Raw genomic sequence first — 17,330 nt, 5'->3', positions numbered from 1 at the left:
TGCAGCCAAGTGGGATTTATTCCAGGTATACAAGGATAGTTCAGCATTCTAAAATTAATCAGTGTAATTCAGCACATAAAGAGGATAAAGAAGAAAAATCAAATGATCATATAAATTGATGCAGAAAAAGCTTTTGAGAAAATCCAACAACCTTCATGGTAAAGATTCTCAGCAAACTAGGAATAGAGGGGAACTTCCACAACTTGAAAGAACATCTAAATAAAACCTACAGCTGAGGCGACCTCAGCATCATGGCAGAGTGAGCTTTCCCCGTAGACTCTGCCTATGGGGCAGATACAACAAAAAGGACATTCATATACCAACAGAGGACATTCACACAACACAAAAGACATCTGAGAGACCCACACAGCCATACATCTGAAGGTGGAGGTGCTGGAACCCCCAGGGGAAGTGGAAGGAGGTAAGGAGAACTCATCTCCTTCCCAAATGACAGTAACCCTAGGACTGGGTCTGCATGGTTCTCAGAGAGAGAGGGGGGAGGGGCAGCCCTCCATGGGAAAACTGTCGCTCTCCAAGTTCTCTCATAGCCTGTGGGAAAGTCCCATATGGAGGGGACTGAACTGTTGCAGGGGTGTCTTCATCAAGCTAGCACTTGAGGAGAGCAGATAGCGAGGGAAGCGAGAGAAGCCCCCGGGATTGGGCAGGTGAAAGAAAGAGCCCCTCCCCTCCAAGACTGTGCAGCTCTCAGAGGGAGGGTGACCCTCCACAGGAAAACTGTCACTCTCCAAGCTCTCACACAGCCTGTGGGAAATTCCCATATGGAGGGGACTGAACTGTTGCAGGGGTGTCTTTATCAAGCTAGCACCCCAGGAGAGCAGATAGCATGGGAAGCAAGAGAAGCCCCCGGGATTGGGCAGGCAAAAGAAAGAGCCCCTCCCCACTGCCCGGTGCCCCAGCACAACTGGTTGGCCAGAGTGCCCACGGAGTGCAGCAGGCTCAGAATACACAGCTCTTGACCCCAACCTAGTGGCAGCAGGTGGAAGCTGGGACCAGATATTTTTAGAATGAGAAAAAATAAGTCCACGTCCTCAAGCAGTATGCAAAAATATATTAAGTCTCCAGACCAGAAGGAAAATGACAAGCACCCAGAAATCAATCCTGGAGGCACAGAAATTTATAACCTAAATGACAAAGAATTCAAAATAGCTATCATAAAAAAGCTCAACAAATTACAAGAAAACACAGATAGACAATTCAATGAAATCAGGAACTTCTTCACAGAAGAGATTGAAACTATAAGGAAAAATCAACCAGAGATGTTGAAGATGAAAAACACAATGGAGGAGGTAAAGAAAAATCTGGAATCTTTAAAGAATAGAGCTGACAATATGGAGGAAAGAATTAGCATTATTGAGGATAGGAATGCAGAAATGCTCCCAATGGAGGAGGAGAGAGAACTAAGACTAAAAAGAAATGATGATATTCTCTGAGAAATATCCGACTCAATTAGGAGATGCAACATAAGAATTATAGGTATTCCAGAGGGAGAAGAAAGGGAAAAAGGGGCAGAGGGCTTGTTGAAAGAAATAATAGCTGAGAACTTCCCAAAGCTGGGGAAGGAGCTAGAAATATAAGTGAATGAAGTCAATAGATCTCCTAAATATATCAACATAAAAAGACCCTCTCCAAGACATAGAGTAAAGCTGGCAAAAGTCAATGACAAAGAAAAGATATTAAGGGCAGCAAGACAAAAAAAATAACGATAATGTACAAAGGAACCCCAATCAGGCTTTCAGCCAATTTCTCGGCAGAAACTCTACGGGCTAGGAGAGTGGAATGATATATTCAAAATTCTGAAAGACAAAAACTTTCAGCTAAGAATACTCTCTCCAGTGAAAATATCCTTTGGATATGATGGAGAAATAATAACTATCCCAGATAAACAAAAGCTAAGGGAGTTCATTGCCACAGACCCCCCCACTACAAGAAATGCTCAAGAAAGCCCTCATGCCTGAAAAAATAAAGAGAGAGAGAGAAAGGGGATACAAAGCTTTGAGCGAGGAGAAAAATAGGTAGACAAAATCAGAAAATCTGCAGCTCTCTATCAGAATAGGTTAGCAAACGCTTAACTATAACATCAAAGATTAAAGGAAGGAAAACACCAAAAATAAATGTAACCTCATCACTTTAAACACAAACTCACAACACAAGATGGAATAAATTGTGACAATAATAACTTAGAAGGGGAAGAGGAAAGGGATAGAATCAACTTAGTCTAAGGAAATAAGAGGTCGTCAGAAAAGGTACTATCTGATCTATGAGATTTTTTTATACAAACCTCATGGTAACCACTAAACCAATAAACAGAACAGAGACACATACGATTAATAAAGAAAAAGCTAAGAAAACCATCATACAGAACTACCAAACTGAATTGGTAGTCCAAAACACACAGGATGAGAAACAAAGCAAATGCAACAGAACCGGAAAATGATCGATAAAATAGCAACATTAAGCCCTCATATATCAATAATCATTTTAAACGTAAATGAATTGAATTCTCCAATCAAAAGACACAGAGTGGCAGGATAGATTAAAAAACAAGACCCAACAATATGCTGCCTCCAGGAAACACATCTCAGCTCTAAAGAGAAAACACAGGGTCAGAGTGAAAGGATGGAAGACAATACTCCAAGCTAATGGCAAACAAAAGAAAGCAGGTGTTGCCATACTTATATCAGACAAAGTAGACTTCAAGATAAAACAGGTAATGAGAGAAAAAGAGGAGCAATATATAATGATTAAAGGGACACTCCACCAAGAAGATATATCACTTATAAATATATATGCACGCAACACAGGAGCACCAAAGTACATAAAGCAACTATTGACAAACCTAAAAGGAAATATTAAGAACAACACAATAACAGTAGGGGATCTTAAGACCCCACTTACATCAATGGATAGGTCATCCAGACAGAAAGTCAACAAGGAAATAGTGGACTTAAATGAAAAACTAGACAAGATGGACTTGCTAGGTGTATAGAGAGCACTCCATCCAAACACAGCAGATTACATATTCTTCTGGCCAATCTTTCTCAGCAACAGGAGGAGAATTGGCAACAGATGTTGGCTCAGGGCTAATCTTCCTCAAAAAAAAAAAAAATTTATTGTTAGACCTGTCATAAAATCCAAAACAGCAAGGAAAAAGAGAAGATCTTTAAAGCAACCAGAGAGAAAAAAAAAGACAACCTACAAAGAATCAATTAGATTGAAAACAGATGTTTTTATAGCAACAATGAAAGCCAGAAGACAGTAAAATAATGAGTGAAATCCCGTGACAGCCCCATTATAATGAGAATTTGGATCAAGTGTGATTGGTGATTAATCACCAATTAATCATTAACGATTGGCTGCCTTCTCTCTAGTCCTCATTTTCAAATTGGGTGGGATAAACTTTTATCTTCTGAGTGGATGGGGTAGAGGATGTGAAGGAAAGGGCAAGGCTGGGTGAGAAAAAGCAAGCACCTATCTCAGGTAACAGGGAGGTAGAGGGTGAGTCCTTTATTGCCAAAATTCTTCTAGCCCAATCTCCTTTTATTAGACTGACTAAATGGGGCCTAGCTAAATAGAAGATTACTATAAATGTTGCCACTGTCCTGGAAGTTCTAGCCAGCGAGACAGGATCCAGAATTGGCACCATTGATGTTTATTTTGAAGCAGACAGCCACCACCAAGTGGTGCCAAACCACAACTAGAATGAGCAAAGATTTTAATTATAGAGCCAGACCACTAGAACTTCTAGCCAATCAGCTAGACAGACTCAAATGACTCAATTTATTTAATTTTCACATTAAGCCCACTCTTCTTTTTACACAATTGAAAATTTTCATCTTCACTAATCTTATTATGAGGAGATTTTATTATATCTTCAAAGTGATCAAAGAAAATAATTTCAGTCTAGAACTGTGCACTCACTCACTAATACTCCAGTGCAAGAGTGAGAGTGAAATAAAGACATCTTCAGATAAACACAACCTAAGATATTTATCACCCACATGCTCATACTAGAGGAACTTCTACAAGACGTACTTCAGCAAGAAAGAAAATAATCCTCAGGAAAACTTTGAGATGCCAGAAGAATGGCAAGCAAATAAAATGGTAAACATATATGTAGGTCTAAATGAATAATGTCTCTAAAATTCCTACTAAGAATAATGCCTAATTTGTGGAGTTTAAAAAAAGGAAGACTAAAACGTTGGATTCTCATCAAACTGGGACTAGAAGGGAACTTCTTCAACCTGACAAAGAGCATCTCAAAAAGACCTACATCTAGCATCGTGTTTAATGCTAAAAAACCAAATACGTTCCCCCTAATGTAAGGAACAAGACAGGGATTTCCACTCTCACCACTTCTATTCATAATCAAACTGGAGAACCAACGGTTCTATCCTGTCCAATAAGGTAAATTAGTCAACTGATGGATCCTGGAAAGGTGGGAATAAATCTGTCTCTATTCATAGACGACATGATTGTCTATTTGGAAAATTCCAAAGAATCTACCAAAAAACTCCATGGACCTACTTAATGAGTTTAGCAAAGTTGTAAGATACAAGGTCAATACAAAAAAACTAATTGTAGTTCTATATACTAGCAATGAACAATGGGAAATTAAGTTTTAAAATGCAGTACTATTTACAATAGCACCAAAAGAACATGAAATGCTTAGGTATAAATCTAGCAAAATATGTGCAAAACCTATATGCTGAAAATTGCAAAATTCTAAAATTTATAAGGAATGACAAAGGAACTAGACTAGCCAAAACAATTTTGAGAATGAGGAGCAATGTTGGAGGACTCACAACACCTGATTTTAAGACTACAGTAATCCAGACAGTGTAGTACTGACAAAAAATGTGGATATATGGATCAATGGAACAGAAGAGATCCCAAAAGTGGACCCACACATTTTAATAAAGGTGCAAAGGCATCCAATGAAGCCAAAGGATAGGGTTTTAAACAAATATTGCTGGAACAATTATAAATCCATATGAAAAAGTTACCCTTGAGGGGCTGGCCCCGTGGCTTAGTGGTTAAGTGCACGTGCTCCACTACTGGCTGCCCAGGTTCCGATCTCGGGTGCGCACCAACGCACCACTTGTTCGGCCATGCTAAGGCGGCGTCCCACATACAGCAACTAGAAGGATGTGCAACTATGACATACAACTATCTACTGGGGCTTTGGGTAGAAAAAGGAGAAGGATTGGCAATAGATGTTAGCTCAGGGCTGATCTTCCTCACAAAAAAAGAAAAGACCAAGAAAATGACTAAACAAAAGAATGCCAAGTTAGTTATATTTATATCAGATAAAATTGACCAACCAAAAAGCATTATTGGAGATAGACACTAAAACTTTTGGAGATCAGCCCTTCTTTGACAATTCAAGGGCTCTAGAGAGCCAATGTTGGTGTTCAGCAGAGACCATGATGCCTGTTGGGAGGGAGGTGGATACCTCACAGAGCAGTATCAGTACCTTTAAAGTAAGACTTGTTTGTTAGTACAAGAAAGACACCGCTAGGGACCCCCAGAAATACTTGAAGGACACTGCAGAAGTGGGTAATGTCCTCTGTTAAGTAGATATGGCAAAAGCCAGCGCCACCTGAGTATTAATGTAAGAATGACTTCTATCTCTGACCCCAACTGACCTAACTCAGGATACAAATGTACAAAGTATACAAATGGATTTAAAAGCCAGGAAAGATTCCACTAAAATGTTAGCCTTTGTTATCACAAATGATTTTTAAAAATCTATATGTTCTAATTCACTACAAAGAACACATAGTACTTTTGTAATATTTAGAATGCTTAAAAATAAGATGAAACAAATATGAAGTTACCCATCTAAAATACAATGGAAACATTGAGCAATAGGCCGACTGAGAAAAGGCCTCTGGATTTGGCAAGAAAGGAGCTGCTGGCCCCAGGAAGGATATTTATAGCGAAGTAGAAGCATTAGAAGCCATGTTACAAGGGAATGAGTGTAAGGCAATTACTATCAACAACATGTTTGAGGAATTTGGTGCCAAAGGATAGTTGCATATTTCTTTTGAATCAGTCCATATCCAAAATCTGAGGCTTAGGCCTGACCAACTCAATTGCCTCATACTGGTCTCTTTACATATATCATTTAAAATTTTTACTACATCATCTCTTTTTGTTAGATTTTTTCCACTTTTTGTTAGATTTTATTTTAAATAAGCCATTTAAAATCACAATTTTAATCACGGTCAAAATTTTCTTTTAATCATTATTTGATTCCTTTTAAATTAATGTAACCTTAAAAGAAACTGTTATTCACAACACAGAAAGCTATATGTTCAAAAGTGCTCTCTGTTATCTTAGAGTCCTGATATGATTTTATACTTTTCCCCAATAATCTTATAAAGATATCAGAAATTGAGTAATTCATTTTTTTACTTAAAAATATCCAAAGCTAAACATTTCTTTGTGGCACCCTTAGGAAGTGACTATTCGTTTTTCATCATGGCTGTCTTAAAGGGAAATAACCACAACCAAAAACAATAGCATATACATTAATTTAATTAAAATAAACTTATATGTTCTGAGTATTTCTCAACAAACACAAACAATATAAAAAATCAAATAGGGCCAGCCTGGTGGCATAGTGGTTAAGTTAGTGTGCTCCGCTTCGGCGGCCCGGGGTTTGCAGGTTCGGATCCCGGGTGCAGACCGAGGCACCGCTCGTCAAGCCGTGCGCTGTGGCAGCGTCCCACGTAAAGTAGAGGGAGATGGGCATGGATATTAGCCCAGGGCCAGTCTTCCTCAGCAAAAAAAGGAAGATTGGCAACAGATGTTAGCTCAGGGCTAATCTTCCTCACACACACACAAAAAAATCAAATATACATTAAAATGTATCAAGTAGTTATAAGTGGATAAAAAGAAAACAAGGCCAGTCCAGTCAGGGCAATAGGAGAAGGATTATGGAACCAATTTAACTTATCTCTTCTTGGTTATAAGTTTAGTAGAAAAACTTTAGATGTGTTGTCCAGCTTCAGTTATCAAAGAACTTTAAAAAACAAATTTATATAGGGAAAGTTCTCACTTTCTCTTCACCTTTAGAAAAATCTACTTTTATTAAAATGTGGATTCTCTCTTCAATATTTTATGATGTGTAGGTGCCTAAGTAAAACCTATCTATTTATTGAAAAGATTTGCTTTAAAATTATTACCAGAAACAAACATATTTTAATTTACGTTTTAAGAAATACACTAGTCCAATGCTGTATAATAATATGCCATAGAAAAGTCAACTTCTTATAAGAGTCATGCTGGATACAAAAAATGAGTAGTCAAGAAAACTTTCTTTCCATCTCACCAGTGTCCTAAACATGTTTATATAATCTATTTTGGGAGGGAGAGAGGATTTCTGGATGTTCTTCCTCAGCAGATTGACAACTGGCAGCAAACAAGAAGACACATTCACACCCCCTTATTTGTTATGTGTTTTTCAGCAGCTGTTCCCTACCTTCAAACATTGTGTAATTAATGTCAAATGAGGTCAGACAAGGGTGTGTGAAATCTGTAGCCCTTCCTGAGCAAAAGCAGAGCATTAACTGTAATTATTCAAAATTTTCTCTATGCCAGTGTTTATGTGCAACAATTATTAGATCTGATTGCAAAGCTTCACCATACTGTGATCTGTCATCCCTCAAATGACAGAGGTCTCCTCAAGTCCTGACCTAATAATACTAATCTTTTGGTGTCTTTCAGATAACACTTGCTACCTACTAAATGACTAAAAGCCTCAGCTGTAAGTCAAGTCATGGAAGGCATATGTTATCTCTCAGAGTGCCTCTCTTGAATAAGGAAGTACTTTATGATAAACTTTTCAAACAAACAATGCTTTTTTTGAGTTCTCCTACTTCACTGGAACTTGCAAATTCAATACTAGTCTTCCATAATTCAATTCTGCAAATAGTTTAAGAAAAATAGAAATCTTTATAATTCTATGTAGCCACTACATATATTTTGAAATGATGTTTCAGGGTAATGAGAATGTATAAAACATAGTATTTAGCTATGGAAACATTGTGAAAACAAACAAGAACTTAAAAGATGTTGTGAATTCTAGATCTTTATCCAGTAATGTTCATCACTTTGAGTGTAGTCTGAATAAACATTCGCAGGTTATTCAACAATATGGAGCTGGTAACTGGATAGAAAAAAGGCTTATGGGGAGGGAAAAACAAAGCTAATAGGAATTCAGTTCAATGTGTGCATGAAGCAAACACAACTTGGAAGTTGTCTAAGATATCCTTAACATTAACTAGAACAGAATCCCAATCTACTTAAGATAAAGTTTTTTTTTTTTTTTTTTTTGGTGAGGAAGATCAGCTGTAAGCTAACATCTGTGCTAATCCTCCTCTTTTTGCTGAGGAAGATCGGCTCTGAGCTAACATCTATTGCCAATCCTCCTCCTTTTTAAGATAAAGTATTTTTAAAGTTCAGATTGTAGGATTTTAGAGCAGTACATAATCTGGCATAGGCCCTTCATTTTACAGTAATGAGGAAATCAGTTTCTAAAGAAATTTAAAAATTCATTCAAGGTTACATGGTTCATTAACAATAGTAGATTCAGGATTAAAAGCCAAGTTTTATGACTCCAACTCTGTTTTTTTTTTTTTTACACAAAATTTCTAAAATTAGAGTAGTGTTTTAATTTTATAACCAGTATGACAATTTATTTTCTCTAATGTGTTTCACAATCAAAATTTAACCCTTAGAAATGCTAAAATTACAAAATAAATCCTGTTCTGACATTATGTGTGCAGCCAACTATAAAAAGTATAAAAATAAAATACTTGCTATTTCAGACATGAAAACAGGGCTAAATAGGAAAATCCATTACACATAAAGCTGTATGTTAGCAGTTAATAAAATGTTTAAAATGATGTTGGAAGAAATGAGAATAAAAATTTCAAAAGTCAAGACAACAATATGATAGAATTTGTAATTAAAGAAGGGCTAGGTATAATAGGTGCTATAGGAATTCAAGAAGAGAAAACTCCTGGAAGTCTTGAGAAATAAGAGAAAACTCCATGAAGAAGGAAGGATTTGTTCTGGGCCTTAAAGACACTGTAACATTTGGCAAGCATTGGGAAACAAAAGAATCATTTGGATGTAGCATGAAGGGAAAGGGAGACTGAAATGTCCAGAATGGAGATTTATGGTGGGTAATATAGTGAGTAATAAGGTGTGAATGATAATCAGAAAACACTGAAGGCTCTTGAAACTGGGAATTAAAAAAAATTTTTTTTAAGGAAAATTCACTTAACAGTAGTGAATAAAATGAGTAGGAGGAGAGAAACTGCGAGCAGGGGTCCTATCTAAGAAACTATTTTGGTAACCCAGACATTTAAAGTATTTGAAAGAAACAAAGTTATACTTTGAAAGACAATATGGTATTGTGCAAAGAACACTCACTTTAGACTCAGACAGATCTTGGCTTGATTCCTGGTTCTGCTACCTAATAGCTGCGCAATCTTGGGTAAATAATTTACCTACACTAAACCTCAACCTATTTGTAAAATGGAGAAACTTATATTGTAGGGTTGTTATGACAGTCAATAGGTGGTTGATACGATTATTTTTAAGTACTATATGATTCATAGTTTTTGCATATTTATACTAGGCTTCGCTGTAGTTAGGTCCTGCCTTTGTGAGGCCTCATAACCAGAGTCGTTTACCAGTAGAATGGATTGTCTTGTAAGATTGTGACTTCTTCGTCACTAATAAGCATTCATGCAGAAGCTGAAGGAGACTATACACCATGGATATCATAGAAAAGATTCTGGCATTGGTTGAGACGTTAGAGACTGAATGTTTGTGTCTTCCCAAAACCATATGTTGAAATCCTACCCCCCAATGTGGCGGTATTAGGAAGTGGGGCCTTTGGGAGCTAATTAAGATTACACGTGGTCATGAGGGTTGAGCCCTCGTGAATGGGATTGATGCCCTTAGAATAGTCATCAGAGAGCTTGCATGCTTTCTCTGCTCTCTGCCATGTGAGGATACAATGAGAAGTCAGCAATCCGCAACTTCAAAGAGGGTCCTCACAAGAACTTGACCTTACTGGCACGCTGATCTTGGGCTTCCAGCCTCCAGAACTGTGAGAAATAAATTTCTGTTGTTTATAAACTATCCAGTCTATGGTATTTCTGTTAAACCATCCTGAGCAGACTATGACAACATTGAATTAGATGATTCCTCCAGTGTTAAGATTCTATTGTTGAAGGCTGAAATAATCTTTATAGATGTTATTTCTTACTAGAAACTTAGCGATCAATCATTCACTTAGCATGTAGCCCCTAGAAGAGGTGTTATCTAAGCCCTTGTTACTCAAAGTGTGGCCCGTGGCCATGGATTAACAGCATCAGTATTACCTGGGAACTTCTAAAATGCAGAATCTCAGGCCACACCCCAGACCTACTGAATCAGACTCTGCATCTTAACAAAATCCCCAGATTTGTATGCACGTTAAAATTTGAGAAGCACTGCTTCAGGTTTTTTAGGATTGTAAGAAACATTCTCAGGTTATTGCAATTAATGAGGAACTACTGTGGGTATACAGAGGGGAGGTCATCGAAAGAAAAGGAAATAGCCTCAATAGCCATACAGCCAGGGGAACTGGGGTATCATTAAAGAAACAATATATCTTGAGCAGTCTGCTTGCTTCATCGTACCTATACTAGTAGACTGTCATTGCTCCCAATTCTAGTGCTCCACCACTCAGTTACTGTCTTTATTGCTACTGCTCCTGTCAATAACAATGAAATAACACTTTCACAGCAGGTATCTCATTCAAACTCTCTAAGAGAAATTTCTGCTGGTATTGGCCAGTTATTGGGCACTAGGGAACCACTCTTAGCTAAAACTCTCGTGATAGGCTCACTCATCTGCTTGCCAGGTCATTTGCTACCTTTGGGTCTAATCAACTGTAGTTATGGTATTGAGATCCTATAAACCTGAGCATGGCCACCTATGCTTAAGGGCTGCTTCTGGTCTGTTTGTTAAGAAAGGGGCTGCGAGCAGGTCAGGCACCCAAATATGCCCTATATCACAAGGATCCGAACATTTGTTCATCAGTTTTGCATAAGAATAGGAAAGAACACCTTAGGTGGTTCAGATAATGAGCTAAGTTGGAGAGAAGATGGAGAAGGGAAAATAATGATTCAAATATATTTGGACACGTATTTTTCATGTACTATCATATAGTATAAAATTACATAACAGAGCTCAATCTTTATTAACTGGCTGAATATCTTATTTCAGAGTTTGAGTAACCAAAATTTTCTGCATAAAAAGCTTATTTTTTAATTTTAAAGTAATGTATTTCTGATGTGACAATGAATGTTTGCTGCTTTCCAGTAACCTGATACAAAGCATCGTATGGTAAGAATACTGAAAACAACAGAGATAACAAACAAGAGTAGAAGTGCCATCAGCCACTGCACTGTCAAAAGAAGAGTAAATTATTTAAATAGGTTTATACTAATGGAAGACACATCACAGAGTTTGAAATAGAAATACAGCAATTAAGATCTGGTGTGCCTTTAATACTTCATCACTCAATACTTTCCAACTCACTCCTGTCTGGGATTCCTTTTAAAACTGCACACACGAACTTCCTGGAAATGAAGTTCATTCCCCAAAGTATTACAGTTGCTTCTTTTTCAATCTTATTCACTTTAGAATAGCTTTAAGCTCACTTATAGGGATATCTTCAGATCAAGAGCTTCATTATGTACTTATCATGCATTCTCTCCCACTCATCTCAAGTACTAAGGAGGGTGACAATAGTGTCTAAAGTTCCTTGTTAACAAACTTACATACTAGGACTTAGGGAAACCAAAAGGAAGCATTTTGTATACCTCAACTTGACACTTTAGTTGAAATAACATTTTGAGTTAAAGAAATACACAATGCCAAATAAAATAGCAGTTCTCTTTTTCACATATAGCATATTATTAACCCAATCCCTTTCCTAGGACCCCAGTCGACCCGACTGTTTCCATAACCATTCTACCCTTACTAGGCCAAGAGTTAGGTGAGACATGTCCCCTTGAACTCTGTGCTTTGACTATCTGGACACTACACACTTACTAAGAGGGAGAGTATCATAAAAATTCTATCTATCTATCTATCTATCTATCTATCTATCTATCTATCTATCTACCTATCTACCTACCTACCTATCTTATCAATACAGAATGTTCAACAAAATATTTAGTCTATACACCAGATCTTGTACTAGACACTATGAATATAAACAAATAAGCCCTGAGCTCAAAGTCTTATAGTCAGTTGGAAAAGAAATATACACATAAGTAATTTCTCTAAAATATAATAAGTGCTATAAGCAAATTTGACACAAAGTCTTATGAAAGCCCAGAGGACGGACACCTAACCAACCGTTAGGTAGCTAACTAACTTTTGACCTGAAGGAGATAAAAGAAAAGGAGGGTTTCTCTGAGGAGATAATGTCTTAACTGATTCTTGACAAATGAACAGATATCCTTTTGGCAAAAGAGAGGGGAAAGGGTCTCAAATTCTGGTATGGCTGAGTAATCTATTGGACCAACCATTTTTCAGATAAAAACTGTAAACTCTGGACACAATACAAAAAAATCACCTATGGACACCGGAGCATGACCAAAGGCAGGCAATTTATGGAAGGAAAATTATACTTGAGTGAAGAGAATGGCATGGTATGAATTTCCCATTTTTATAGCTTTTAACCTGAGGGCAAGCTGCAGTTGGCACAACAAAGGGTGGCTAAAACTCTGGTAGAAAATCCACTGTCTTTCTGGCCTGAAGAACCAGAGGACGGGGTTTGGGGCAACTGGAAAAGAGCAACAGAGAGAGAGCCCAAAATTCTGTGTATAAACTCTACCCAAATCTCTAGCTGACCACTAAAGTTCACGTGCATGGGCAGATTTCCAGCAGCTCAGCTCAATGATGGGTATGAGATTTGAGGTATTTCCCTAGAGACAAAGTTTTCAGATTGAGTCTGACCAACTTAATTTCCTGCTAAAACAACTCTTCAGAACAATATAACAGAATCCAGAGTCTCTGCAACATTACTATTCACACTGTCCAAGGTACAATACAAAATTACTTGACATTTGCAGAAACAGGAAGATGTGACCCATCCTCAAAATAAAAAGCCATCAATGGAGACTGACCTGGAGATGACCCAAATGTTGGAATTAACAAACAATTGTCCAGGAATTTAAAGCAGCTATTCTAAATATCATCAGCGAATTTTTGAAAAATTCATTACATGGGCTGAATAGCAGAATGGAGATGACTAAGGAAAGGGTCATTGAACTTGAGTATAGATCATTAGAAATGATTCAATCTGAACAATAAAGAGAAAAAGATTAAAAACATAAGAAGAGACTCAGAGACCTGTGGAACAATATCAGTAGTTCTGATATATGTGATATATGAATTATTGAAATCACAGAAGGAGAGGAGATTTAGAATGGGGAAGAAGAAATATTTAAATAAATAATGGCCAAAAACTCTCCAAATTTGGTGAAAGAAGTAAATTTACAGCTTCAAGAAGCTCAGTGACCACCACGTAGTATAAATATGAAGGAAATCATGCCTACACATCATAATCAAATTTCTGAAAGCAAAAGATACAGAGAAAATCTTGAAAGAAGTCAAAGAAAATTAATACATAAAAGGCAACAATGATTTCATTACTACTGACTTCTCTTCAGAAATAATGGAAGAGAGCAGACAATGGAAGAACATCTTTAAAGTGCTGAAAGGAAAAACCATTAACTCAGAATTCTTTATCCAACAGAAATAAAGGTCAATAATGAATGTGAAAGAAAGGAATTTTCACATAAAAGAAAACTATGCAAACTTGTCACCAGGAGTTCTGTGAAAATTTGTCATCAAGAGACCTGAACTACAAAAAACACTACAGAAGTTCTTTAGGCACAAGTGAAATGATACCAGATGGATATTCAAGAAGGAATAAAGAGCAAGAAAATTGGTAATTATTGGAGTAAATATAAAATACTATTTTTCTCTCAATGTCTTTTTAAAAGAAGGCAAAGTGCATTTCAAGCAAAGGAAACAGTATAAACAAAGACACGAAGATGAGAAACAACACGATGTGTTAAGGAATTTCAAGCAGTTCATTACTTATACAGCAATGCGTTGCTTAACGACAGGGATGCATTCTGAGAAATGTGTCTTTAGGTGATTTCGTCATTGTGCGAACATTATAGAGTGTACTCACACAAACCTAGATGGGATAGCCCAGGCTATATAGTACTAATTTTACGGGAACACTGTCATATATGCAGTCTGTCATTGACCAAAATGTCATTATGCAGTGCATGACTGTAATGCTAAGCATGACAGGAAGACTTGAGGGCATGTCTGCCATGCTAGGGAGCCTGGTCTTAGTTTTTATGTGAAGGTTGTGAAGCCAGAAAGTGACATAGTAAGATCTGTATTTATGTAGATCACTCAGGCTACTCAGTGAAAGATGAATTTGAAAGGGCAAGACTAGAGGCAGGAAACTCAAGCAATTGTGGTGATCCAAGAGAGATTTTAAGGAAAGTACATCAAGAGAACCTGATCTAGACAAGCAATAGAACAGAAGTTTGAGGAACATAGTTGAAAAATATCTTGGAAGTAAAATCTGTATGAATTAGAGCTTGTGAATGAAGTAGAAAAATTATCACTTGGAGCATTAAAAAAAAATGTGACGGGGCGCTGGCCTGGTGGGGCAAGCAGTTAAGTGCACACGCTCTGCTTCGGCTGCCCGGGGCTTGCAGGTTCGGATCCCGGGTGCACACCGATGCACCGCTTGTCAAGCCATGCTGTGGCGGCATCCCATATAAAGTAGAGGAAGATGGGCACGGATGTTAGCTCAGGGCCAATCTTCCTCAAGAAAAAAGGGGAGGATTGGCATCAGATGTTAGCTCAGGGCTAGTCCTCCTCACACACACACACAAAAAAATGTGAGGGAGTTCTCTCTCAGTATAGACCAATTTACCTCCTAAATTTATGGTAACATTGTACTGGGCACTAATTCATGTTGCCTGTCTCATTCATAGCTCCTACTTATGGCTCAGAGCTCCTGTTTAATACCAGGTGTTTATGCTCCCTCATCCCCTTGACAACAGCTTTTTTTTTTTTTCTCATTTTAATCACTTTTTTTTTTAGGATTATCCATTGTTTTTTATTTTTATTTTGATATCATACTAGTGTATAACATTGTGAGATTCCAGTTGTACATTATTATTTGTCAGTCACCACATAAATGCACCCCTTCACCTCTTGTGCCCACCCCCACCTCCCTTCCCCCTGGTAACCACCAAACTCTTCTCTCTGTCCGTGTGTTAGTTCATATTCCACATATGAGTGAAGTCATACAGTGTTTGTCTTTCTCTGTCGGGCTTATTTCACTTAACATAATATCCTCCAGGTCCATCCATGTTGTTGCAAATGGGATGATTTTGTCTTTTTTTATGGCTGAGCAGTACTCCACTGTATATATATACCACATCTTCTTTATCCAGTCATCTGTCGATGGACATTTGGGTTGGTTCCACTTCTTGGCTATAGTGAATAATGCTGCAATGAACATACGGGTGCATAAGCCTCTTTGGATTGTTGATTTCAAGTTCTTTGGATAAATACCTAGAAGTGGGATGGATAGCTGGATCATAAGGTATTTCTATTTTTAATTTTTTTAGGTATCTCCATACTGTTTTCCATAGAGGCTGCACCAGTTTGCATTCCCACCAGCAGTGACTGAGGGTTCCCTTTTCTCCACATCCTCTCCAACATTTGTCATTTTTTGTCTTGGTCATTATAGCCATTCTAACGGGTGTAAGGTGATATCTTAGTGTACTTTTGATTTGCATTTACCTGATGATTAGTGATGTTGAACATATTTTCATATGCCTATTGGCCATCTGTATATCTTCCTTGGAAAAAGGTCTGCTCATACCCTCTGCCCATTTTTTGATCGGGTTATTTGTTTTTTTGTTGTTCAGTTGTGTGAGTTCTTTATATATTATGGAGATTAACCCCTTGTCGGATATATGATTTGCAAATATTTTCTCCCAGCTGGTGGGTTGTCTTTTCATGTTGATCCTAGTTTCCGGCAACAGCTATTTTGACTAGGCTACATGGTAAGAAGAGGGATTGGACAGTCAACACGTAAACCTACCAAGATCCTATGATGTAGACAGTACCAAAAGATAACTGAGCCAATCAGATTTTCTCTCTCAGGAATTGGAACTGAGAAATCTCAAAAGAATAATAGGTTATTTAATAGTGGAAGCCAACGCTGAAACTTCATGTCAAAGAGAGAGGCTAGAGGTCTTGTGAAAGTCCAAGACGTGAAGAAGAAACGTGAAAAGAAACAGAGACAGTAGCTCCAGAGAGAGGCAAAATGAATAAACTGAATATGCCAGAGCTCCATTGGTTTCTGTGCCTGGCATGTACTAGGGACTCAATAAACATTGCCTTGTTGGATGGAGGAATAAATAAATGAACAAATTAACAAATGAGGATGATTTTCCAGTGCCAGTTTCTGTAAAGCAAAGTTTCTTACAGCCTTGTTTTCTACTTCCTAAGAAATCCCTATGCTCCTTATTGTCCCATTTCCATTCACGTATTACACTCAACTCCACTGCATCACATTTCATGAAATCCCTTGAACGTCTGTATTCCTCTCAAACAAAAAAGCTGAGCTAAATGATTGCCAACTTTGTTGCAATGTTTTTCAGTATCTCCAGTCTCCAAAAAGTCAGAAACTCTCAGTATGTACCCATACCAGTGATGGATACATTTTTGGAATCTGAAAATCAAACAGCCTCTACAAGTATTAATAGCGTTGTAGCTTGAGGACCTCACACAGTTTTGATTACTCAAATTTTGGAGGCTATACCCTTTCCAGAATTACTCTTTTCCTGCTGAAAGCATCTGTGTTCTCTGTAGGAATCTAGTCATCGAAGGCTTCTTTGGGTAGCTATCCAGGCTGCTACTTTTTCATACTTTTCCTAGACCAGGTGCTTTGCTTGGATCATAGCCAAGGTGGAGTGAGTAATGATGATAGTAACCAATCATCATTACAGAGAGACTTCCTGTACTCCAGATCTGACAATTTGCCACATTTATTTCAGAATAACCCAGCAAAGCGTCTGAGCCAGTAGCATAGACCTCTAGCACAGAGACTCCAAAGTATAGTGGAAAAGTATTCTCCTTTTGCACCATTGAGTTGGATGGAGATATAAAAGTCTTTTCTT

The sequence above is a fragment of the Ceratotherium simum genome, chromosome 3 (assembly GCF_057802395.1).
Source record: "Ceratotherium simum simum isolate JZ-2026a chromosome 3, ASM5780239v1, whole genome shotgun sequence".
Classification (NCBI taxonomy): Eukaryota; Metazoa; Chordata; class Mammalia; order Perissodactyla; family Rhinocerotidae; genus Ceratotherium; species Ceratotherium simum.
This window is presented reverse-complemented; position numbering follows the sequence as displayed.